Source organism: Tachysurus fulvidraco, chromosome 13 (assembly GCF_022655615.1).
Source record: "Tachysurus fulvidraco isolate hzauxx_2018 chromosome 13, HZAU_PFXX_2.0, whole genome shotgun sequence".
NCBI lineage: Eukaryota > Metazoa > Chordata > Actinopteri > Siluriformes > Bagridae > Tachysurus > Tachysurus fulvidraco.
In genome coordinates, this window is record NC_062530.1 from 2,164,785 (window position 1) to 2,175,990 (window position 11,206).

Consider the following 11,206-nt stretch of genomic DNA (forward strand, 5'->3'; position numbering starts at 1 on the left):
TTTTATTTTTCTTTCTATCCATAATTCTTTTCCAGCATTTCGTGTTACTCCTTTAACCCAAACCCCTGAGCCGTGATGAGAAGATCGTTCATATTTACACGAGAATGTGAGAAAATTCTGGATTAACTGTGTGGACTCATTGGCTGTGTCTGAAAAACTGGGTTCTTTCATTTGGGATTAAAAGAATTAAAGAATTAAACCTCCCCCCAACACACACACACACACACACACACACACACACACACACACACACACACACACAGAGGATCACAGACTCCTTTAGGACAACGGCGGCACCTTCCGAATCACAGCTCCTTCTTTTTTCCTGCGCCAGGACGAAGAAACAGGAGAGCGTGAGCACCACACTAGCTCTTCACACACACACACACACACACACACACACACACACACACACACACACCGTGTCGAGTGAAGAGGGTGTTAGTCAGTGCTGAATAAAAACAAGTGGACCTTCTGTAGCTTCTCTTTATTTCCATCTTCAAAGTCTCTCTCTCTCTCTTTGTCTCTCTCTCTTTTTCTCTCTCTTTCTTTCTTTCTTTCTCTCTCTCTCTCTCTCTCTCTCTCTCTCTCTCTCTCTTTCTTTCTCTCTCTCTCTGTCACTCTCTCTCTCTCTCTCTCTGTCTCTCTTTCTTTCACGCTCTCTCTCTTTCTCTCTCTCTCTCACTCTCTCTCTCTGTCTCTCTCTTTCTTTCTCTCTCTCTCTCTCTCTCTTTCTCTCTCTCTCTCTTTTTCTTCCTCTCCTTTAGATGTTTTTTTTCCTCTTAATGTTCGGTAAAGATCTCTGGAGATTCCTGGAGAACTGTAACGTTTACATGGACGTCGGAATACTTTTCAATCCTAACGTGATCAAGTCAGGCTTCTCATTTCATCTACAACCGGTTAGATAAATGAACTGTCCCGGTTTGAGGTGTTAGATGTGACTCAACACCGGTAAGTTAGGACGTCTTTATCCTCAAACTGTGACAGAAATAAAGCCAAGTTATATAAGTGAATAAAGTCGGAATGCCTGAGTACGTCAGAAATGGAAGTGACGGCTCAAACGGCTAAGGCCGAGCCCCTGATCCGGCAAAATGCCACTGCTGGGTCCTTAAGCAACGCCCTAAACTCCCTTTGCTCCAGAGATGCTGTATCATGTCTCACCATGTGCTTTGACCTCAACCTCTATGAAGAAAGATTTTCACTGTGCTGTAATGTGACAAAATAAAGTTTTCTCTTCTATTTAATATCCACGAATCAGTTTCTCTCGTCATTCCGAGTTAAAAATCTTTACCTCTGATTTTTCTTTAACTCTCCATTTTATCACCGCATGCCTCCTGTCGCTCAGTGGACGTCCCTAAGACCGGTTGCCGTAGTAACAATGTTTATCGTTTAGAGGGCGGAGCATTCTGGATTTTTACGGCAGAAAGGATACCTGCGTCTGGCTAGAGAGGATTTAAATCCCACGAAGCTTCGCGTCACAAGCAGGCTGAACCGTTAAAACCCACGTTTTCTGCGGAGGGATCTTTATTTTTAGACGTTACAAACTGCTCTTTTTTTACTCACATACAGTACAGCAGGGCAAGTAGGAACGAGCCGTTCTCCCGATTACAGATCTGTAACATGAGAATTTAATAAACTGCCCTTAAAGCCCTGCTGTAATTATTCTCTCCCCCCCCCCCATTCCTCCTTCTCTCCTTCAGCATTAGCTGAAATTTCAAACTGACTTTTAAACCCGAAAAAAAAAAGTGTCTCGGTGGTCTCCCAATTTCCGTTCGCTAACAACTCCCAACAGCGAGGCTGTTTTCAAGAGCATTTTTCAAAGGCTTGGCTTCCAAAGCACGACAGCTTGTTCGCCATCTTTCTGTAGCTCTTTATTTTCCCTTTCCTCTCCAAGCTTTTTTGAAAGCACGCACCGTATGGACACGCAGATGAAAGGCATGCGGCAGAGCATGAAAATGACTTAATTAGCGCTAATCGCTTTTGATGGAACACATTTCCACTATTTGCCTCAATTAGGTATGGTTAATTTCTTTTTTTTTTTTTCCTGGCAACTGTAGAGCAATCTGTGGCAGGTGGGATTATTGACATGTTGTGTGTGTGTCGGTGTGTGTGTGTGTGTGTGTGTCGGGATGACGGCCTTTGATTGTTCCCTAAAGATGGTGCTAAGCATGTGGTTGATGGCTCTTGGAATGATTTCACTGTGTTTCAAGCTGATCTTGTGTAAAAAATCTGTTCTAATTAGAACAAAAGTGTAGAAGAAGTCAAAGGAATATTTCACCCTGAACATGTATGTGAATAATATTTATATCGCAGTGCTTGTGGTGATAAAGTCTTCGTTAGGGCTGCAGTTATTGCTATTCCTCTATGAAGGTATGTTTTGTCTTTTGCACTGAATTGTGAGAGACTTTGTTATCGCGAGTGCACTTACAATACAATGGTGATCTCTATTACACGAGGTATAAGAGAGAAGGGGTTTTACTGTAAGCTCCTGAAAACACAAACAGGAGCTTTTTTTCTTACTCACCATCTTCCATTGATCATCTTAAACATAAATCCGGTATCGGAGTCGGTGTAAATGCCGGTCTTAAAGTCTTACCTGCACCAGAGATTTGACTCAGCTAGTTATCGATCTCCGAGATGACAAGATATCGAGTGCGATGGTGTTGATGGTGCTGTTAGCATGACTAGTGTACAGGTGAGAGAGCTGGACAGAATAAAGAACTAAAGCTCTGCTGCATCCGTTCATTTACTAACACTTATCCGAACTACCTCGGGTCACGGGGAGCCTGTGCCTATCTCAGGTGTCATCGGGCATCGAGGCAGGATACACCCTGGACGGAGTGCCAACCCATCACAGGGCACACACACACTCTCATTCACTCACACACTACGGACAATTGCCAATGCCAATCAACCAGAGTACCCGGAGGAAACCCCCGAGGCACGGGGAGAACATGCAAACTCCACACACACAAGGCAGAGGTGGGAATCGAACCCCCGACCCTGGAGGTGTGAGGCGAACGTGCTAACCACTAAGCCACCATGCTTAAGATGAAGCGACTGCTAAATCCCATTTCTCGGCTATCTGCAAGCATTTCGAACGGTATCGCGGGTCACAGAGGAAGCTATTAGTAAAGACAGACCAAATTTAAACTAATAAGTTATTATCTAATACGTACGAAATGCAATTTCAGAAAGGTAAATCATTAACCTTTTTGAACCGAAACAACGGACTTGCAGGTCACGCGAGCGTTCGAGGCATCAAAAAATACGGGCTCTTTAAACCATGAAGGAAGGAAGAACTCCCGCACTGAAGCCGGTGTCTATAAGTAGCTTCAGTGTGACGAGAGCAGAGCAGATGAGGATAGGGCAGCGTAGCCCAGGGTCATTACAGGCTCGCAGTGAAATACATACTCAGTCAATGTCCTTACCGAAATAGTGGATCGATGGTATTAACAAATCATTAATCCTCCACTCAATTGAAAAGTGATGGTCATTCATGAGGCATCAATGTGATTTACAACAGCTATTCCTGCTCTGTCAAGTCCACTCACTAGAAGACCAGCAAATCAATGAGGGCAGTTACCAGTAGCACCATTCTTCACATTTATCCTCAATAAATGATTTAAAGACATGGAGCGCACGGATATGTTTGATGCCCAAATATCTAAAAAATAAATAAATCATATCATATTCAACACCAGATTATAAACGAATAACAAATAAGCGCATCTGCCGATCGCAGCGCCATTTGTACGTTAATCTAATATAACTCTAATAAACGATTTCTTACTTCACGTCGTTTAATTGCAGGCGGACAAGCCGGACTCGCCTGGGATTCAGCCGACGGCTTCGAGTAAAACGTAAAACTCTTCCTATATAACGAGCTTCGATATTTAAATATTTAATCTCCGCGTCACCGTCTGGAGCAGAGGCCTAACCGGAGACTGACGTCTGAACAAGGGTCGCGGCCTGCTTTCTCCCTTATCGATCGCTCTACATGCACGGGGGAGGACAAAAAAAAAGCGAGGGCAGATGGAATCACAGGCCAGTGAATTACAGGACATCAGCCATGTTTCATAGCTTGTTTGCTCTGCAGAAAAGACAATTCCCTTATGCTAATGTTAGTACAACATGAATTTCCCTCAAGGCTACGTGGCAGCTTTTTAGTTTTATTACCTGAGTGCTCCGGGGGGCCTAAAGGCTAAGGCGGAGAGTCATTTGCAGGTGGGCGCACTGAATATATTGCCTCATAAAAGTCAGTCTGCCATGCCCGCATAAGCGCAATTACAAATGGCATTATGTAAACTGATGTGTGTCCCTAAAGTAATGGCATTACCTTTTACGTTCTCCCTTATAACGCTCGTTGCACAACTCAAATAGACTGGCCTTACCGCCAAACCGATCGCCCAGCCATGGCAAATCTTGCCATTTCTTTTGCACGCTCATGTATAACATCGCTATCATACGATACTCGACGCACAGAGCAATATTTAGCTTTAGTCTGCCATTGTTTAAAATGTGAACCCATGTGTATTGAAATGTACAGCTAATTAAGCATTCACACATACACACTCGCACACCCACCGGAGACGTGATGGCCTTAAGCTACACGGGATGTAAAGGACGACTCGAAGTCGATACACAGGACTGTATGTATGTGCTGAATCGGCGTTTCATCGAACGAGCGAAAGATCGTGTAAAAGATTTCATTCTACACAGCTAACACACGGTTAACACACCAAGATGCATCCTCGCTCCTGGCTTCCGACCAAACCTCCTCTTATTCATCACATGCTTTCATCCATTTCCACTCTCCGTATCCCCCTCTTAGCACTCGTTTACATCCGGCTTGGCCACCGTGCGTTTGAAATTAATTAGCGCCCTGCGTAGTATTGAGTAAGTCTCAGGGTTTGGCTGGAAAACTGATGAAATATCAGGTGGGCTGCCGAGGGCCAAGATATAAGTATGTGGAGAGGGTCAGGGGTTAATCCTCATTGATTTTTCTCTGTCTACATACAAGTGCTGTTAAAACAGCGAGCGTGAGAGTATCTACTCGACACAAAGTCTTTTAGAAACCGGTGAGCGTACACAAAGCGGAGCTTTATCTACAGCAGGGGTGGAAAAGGCACCGAGAGTGTTTGTGAGCCGCGTTAATCCATCAGGTCATGACGACTCATTCATGATATAATGACATGGGTGTTTTTTTTTTTTTCCTAGATAGACTGATTTTCTTAGAAAACAGATAGTTTACTTTGGAGGTTTAATCTACCGTAAGATGTGTGTCTATCTGACCTGAGAGGCACTGATTGGTTGCATGAATGTACAATGTGGGTTTAAATGAAATCTTCCCCATCCTTGCTTTTTAATTTGTTATAGCATTTTGCGAATTTGACCTAGAACTGATGGTGGCGCTGTCGTGCACGATTCCACCCAAAATAACCCGTTTTTTTTTTTAAAAGCATCACGATGACTGCTGAAGCATCGATGTTATTAATGACACCCTTTTCAAGAGCAACTGAGCGATAGAGGGTTAAAATGCCTTGCTCGGGTTCCAAGCAGTGGCAGCTTGGTGAGCCTGGGATTCAAACTCACAACCTCTTTAATGCTAATCTAACGCCTTGACCACTAAGCTACCACATCCCCGAGCATTACGGTTCACTAATGTTCCGAAGAAAAAGGTCTTTGAGGTCCCAAGACTTGTTTTGTTCCAATATTATTACCAAATTCTCAAATTCTTTCCCACATAGGAAGAGAAGCAGGTTTAGGGAGAGAAGGACAATCCTACCTGCCGATGAGCGCTCGTGTGTTTTATCGATAGGGCGTGATGGAAAATGCCAGCATGCTATGGATTCTCCTCATGAGAAAATTCAATAGGAACCTTGTGAGATAAAGCTCCCTCGCAAGCCAACGGAAACAGTGATCAATGAGCAGCAATCAAGCCATCGATCAGTCATTATATCATTGGCCTAATCTAAACAAGTGATATCTAATCAACAAAATAGCCCAGCGCTAACAGGTGGCTCGTGTGCGGTTGAAACTGAGTAACTTTACCGCACCTGGTGTACATTTATTTACCGTCACGCTGCTCGAGAAGACGAACGACGTCGTACCGTATATCCGTTACGTTTATGTAAATATGTCATTGTGAAAAAGTAACGATTCCGACATATAATAAATCCACACGAGCCAGCGTTTTTCGCCAAGCAGTATTATATGCAAAGTGTTCTGAGGAAAAAATCATTTTGCAAATTAATTTTCATGCCTGCTCTCTCTGTTTACCTCCTTCTTTGGTTTTTGCACTTCTCTTAATCCCATCATGCAGGGTAATAAAGGTATGCGACATGAGCACATTTAATTTCCCCCTATTAGTCCTGGGCAAGCCCAGAGGTGTGCTTTAATAAGGATCAATGGCACTTTATGTGGGACAGGACCTACTTCACTGCATGCAAATTAAACCCCAACACTTAAAGGAAAAAAAGCACTGGATTTAATTAAAAAGAAAACGTAAGACCGCAGGCTCTGGAAATTCAATTAGAGGGTTTATGCAAAGGACGGCTTGCCTTTTCCGTGTTGCCTTTACTCTTTGTGTAATGGGGTTTTCATATTAAAAATCAATAAGCAGCCTGAATTGGAAGAATCACTGATCTTTATGCGTATGTTTGAATCAATTTCAGGACTAGTCCATCAGCCCTGCTGGAGTAAAAGATGAGCGCTGGGGACGAGACCCATCACTCTGATAAGAAATGGCACTCCTCAATGAACAAATTTGGCATGTCGTAGATAAAGAATGGATGCATTCACGGAACAGCTTGTTCATAGTGCGACTCAAATGATCCTCACTGTTAGTTATGATGACTGTTTCTCCCGACAATGTAGCGCATCGACGGTAGGGTCATTATTCAGGAGAAATGCTTCTGTCCGATACGATAAGCGACGGCAACGATGAGTGAATAATTCGAGCTCAGTTAGCCTCTTTGATAATGTAGCAAGATCCCGTGGTGAGATGAAGGACAGAGTTAAGGAGCTCGGTATGTGCTTCGTCGAGACTCCTGATAGTCCGTAGCAGATAAAGCACGGGCGGTTAGTCATAAGGATAATCCATGTTGAGAAACAAGTGTCAAAGCAACAAGAAACCAGGATAGGACGAGGTCCAAACCAGCTAGGATTACTACACAAGGGGTAACGAGGAAGATGAAAAAACTAAGGTTCAGAAATGCACATTAACAATGAACAACAACCGGGTGGGGAAAACATACGCAAATGGCAATGCAAATGAATGTGAATTCTAACACAACAAAAACATGAAAGTGGAAAGAATTAACAAACTAGTTGGGACCTGACAGAGGACCACAAACGGATAACAAACCAATAACTGGACTGGTCAAATGTGACATACTGTAAACGAAGAAGAACCCAAGAAATGTGTCTATTGTGTAGGTCTGATCTACAGTTCTGATCCCCTACAGAAGTGATTCTTTATTTTTCTCTCCAAACAGTCATTCGACTCATGTCTCTTAACTAAAATTCAATTCCCCAGTAAACTATCTACACGACGCTAAGGGGATAAGCAGCATGTGTGATGCAGTGCTATGTGTTTGAGCCTAATAAAATGCTATCTGTATGGACAATAATCCCTATAATAGGATTCAAACAGGACACCATTATCGATTTGTGGGATGTGATAGCCTATTGGTTAAGGTGTTGGGCTACCAATCGGATGGTTGTGAGTTCGATTCCTAAGTCCACACCAAGCTGCCAGTGCTGGGCCCCTGAGCAAGGCCCTTAACCCTCAATTGCTCAGTTGTATAAAAATGACATAAAATGTAAGTCGCCCTGGATAAGGGCGTCTGCTAAATGCTGTAAAAGTAAATGTAAATATGAGCAAATCGGATTTCTAATTCTTTCCCTCTTTACAGAGAGCATCTGCACACTGAGCTCTTGGCTCCACCATCGCAGACCGGTACGGTGACGGCTGCTAAACAACACCATTTGTCATTTCATGCTCCCTTTTTCCATTACTCATGAATAATTCAGTATTCTCAACCACTGGGTACTCTGGGATTGTTCTCAGAAACTCCTTCTTCCTACCTCAGAGCCATCGTCTGTCAAGACGGAGAGTCGGATCTTTCCTACAGGGAAGTTGGAAACCTCTCAGTTCCCACTTGGTAATGAAAATGGTAAAAGTGTAGACTTACATTTATGACAGTTTGGCACGTGTCCTCATCTACAGCGACTTTGCTTTGAGGTCTCTCCAAATATAAATACACCCCTAACTGGTTCACTAGGCCAGGCACTAAGAGTATAGCATGCAAGGAAACCACCAAGACATGGCTTCATGCTTAATAATAACAAAGCACTAAGATCCCAACATTCATGAGCTACACCGACGTTTATCCTACGAGCCGAACTCTTGTCACAAAAGAGTTCTATGTACCAGAGAGAGTCAGAGGACTAAAATGACTGGCTGTATGAAAGGTGAGACAGGACAGCCTATTCACATCCTGCGCTCTCTAAAAATAACATAATGCACAGGATTAGCATCAGAACAGGAAGCAGACGGAAAAAAGGCAGTCGTGTTGCCGTGTGCAGACGTCATCTTATCTGCCCTGACGCATTATCTGCTTCAAGCCCAGACTCATTCACAAAACCCAATCCTCCCATCAATCCGTCTGTCGAAGCGCAATTCATAGTACACAGTGAGGTTCCTGTTCCACTGCTGACATTCAGAGAGGATGGATGGAAATGGTGCAGAAAAGACAGGAATCTATAAGAGACTACAGTCAGAAATACATTTTTGGCATTTGGCAGACACCCTTTATCCAGAGCCACTTGCTTTTTATCTCATTTTATATAATTGAGGTCTATGGGCCTTGCTCAGGGGCCCAGCAGTGGGATTCAAACTCACAACCTTCCAATTGTTAGAGTTAGGGTTAGAGTTAGGATTAGGGTTAGAGTTAGGGTTAGGGTTAGGGTTAGGGTTTAGGGTTAGAGTTAGGGTTAGGGTTTAGGGTTAGGATTAGCGTTAGGGTTAGGGTTTAGGGTTAGGGTTAGGGTTTAGGGTTAGAGTTTGGGTTAAGGTTAGGGTTAGAGTTTAGGGTTAGAGTTAGGGTTGAAAAACTTCAACCTCAGTAACATTTTGATTCATAAAAATATCTGGAAACCTTGGAATCATGAAATAAAATAAGAACCATAACCTTAAGCCTGTGCATGTCAAAGGATTCTGCATAACTACTGAACTTCATCCATCTATCCATCCATCCATCCATCCATCCATCTACCCATCCCTGGTTTACAGAATGCCACACGGTCACCAGTTATGCATATCCATTAGATAGCTCAGGCATCTAATTTGCTCTTGAGGCAGTGTATTTGCCCCAAGCCATCAAACCTTTGGTTAACTAGTGTTCAGCCTCGCAGCTCAAGCTCCCATGGTGCCATCATCCTTCTTCTCACTAAACCTATCCAGGAGACTCTTGTTTGCTCTATAAACCAGTATTTTACCCCTGTAGCTACAGAGATCAGGGGAGACCCTTACCCACAATGGCAGCCTTAACACCAAGACACTCTGAACACAGTACGCGTAAACGATGATTCTGTTGACCGGGATGTTAGAGAGTTCATTAAACACTTGTCTCTGCAGTAAGCAGAAACCAGACTGCAAAGTGCAGACCTTGTTAGCTGAACTGGAAAAAAAAACATCAGGGGGTGAATGCCTTTGCTGCACGGAAGAAGTGTGTGTGTCAGCCTCTCAGACACAATATAGCCCCTACACATGTCTGATTTGAATTCCCAATGCTCAGAGGAACTTATTATAACCCACTCCTTCACCCCTTTATTAATACGGGCAGATTGCTTGGGCTTGGTCAGAAGTTCATGGCATGCATATGTAGCCAGGTGCTGAAAACATAAGGAATAACAAAGCCAGAAGTCGAGGTGGAGGGTTGAAACAACATCTGCCTCAATTAGCAAAACAAACCAGATGTCATCTTATCAGCCTGATGCATTATCTGCTTCAGGGCCAGACTCATGCACAAACCCAATGCATCTCTCTGTTTAAATGCAATTTGTAGTACATAACGAGGTTTCTGGTCCACAGCTGACAGTCAAAGAGAATGTATGAAAATGTTAAAGAAAAATCAGAGCGTGTATGTTGACGACGGAGGTAAACAGAGCCAGATGTCGAGAACCCCAGGTGTAAGGAATACAGAGAACCTTGAGGAACCCTTGACAGTAATCCAAGGTCAGGCAGGATCTTAACCCTGTGGTGTCTCAGGAATTAATTTGTTTACATGACAATAACTTAAAGATATAACATGCTTCTTTATGATCATTTAACACAAGAAATGCTAATGAAGCTTCTGCTTTTAAATACCCCCCAAAGTTGTGTTCTTGCATCTCAACCCTCAGTCCAGTTGCAGTTCACAGTTCACTTGTTTCTGCAGCTCTGGTTAATCCCCATGAATCCCAGGAGAAAATTCAACCAATTAAAACAACAGTATTATATTTTTTCAGCCACCAGTAAACAAGTTAATCTCGCTTTTCTATACAGATACTCATCTTTTAAAGAATCTGGATTATAGGCTCGCACTAATGCGAAAATGGGGTTTGACTTGCAGGACCATGCAGGATATAAGCGTGGACATGGGCAGCAAATTGACATGACATATTGCAGGAAATACAATAAACAAACAAAAGGTCTGCATACCGCATGTACATACGTAGCACTGCATATCCCTGTCATAAAGCTAATGAAATGTAAAGCCCAAGGGAAACATTTGAGATTTCAGATATTCTGAGTGCAACAAGGTTCGCTCCTTTGCACTACTTATAAAACTATGGGATGTTATTTTTTAGAGGTTAATGGAAGTTTATTACTGCATGTCACATCCAGGCTGCTGGTTTTCTGACCTTGGGTTAGGAGTCCAGACAGGGTGGTGAAGGTGGAGCCGTGCCAGGGGATCTCCAGTCCGGCGTCTGGGTGACCAGCCTCAGCCACAGGTGCAGTGTGAAGCTCTTCCCACGCTACACGAATAAAAACAGTAGGAATAAAAGCCCAGTAGGAACCAGTCGGCGAAAGTTCTCCAGCTTAATGATCTCGTCATCAGGTTCCCACAAACAGCAGAAAAGAATGTGGGGTTTCGTTTTTTATTAAACAAAACTTTATGAAATTGGTGTTTTTTTTCTCAAACAATAAATTAATGGG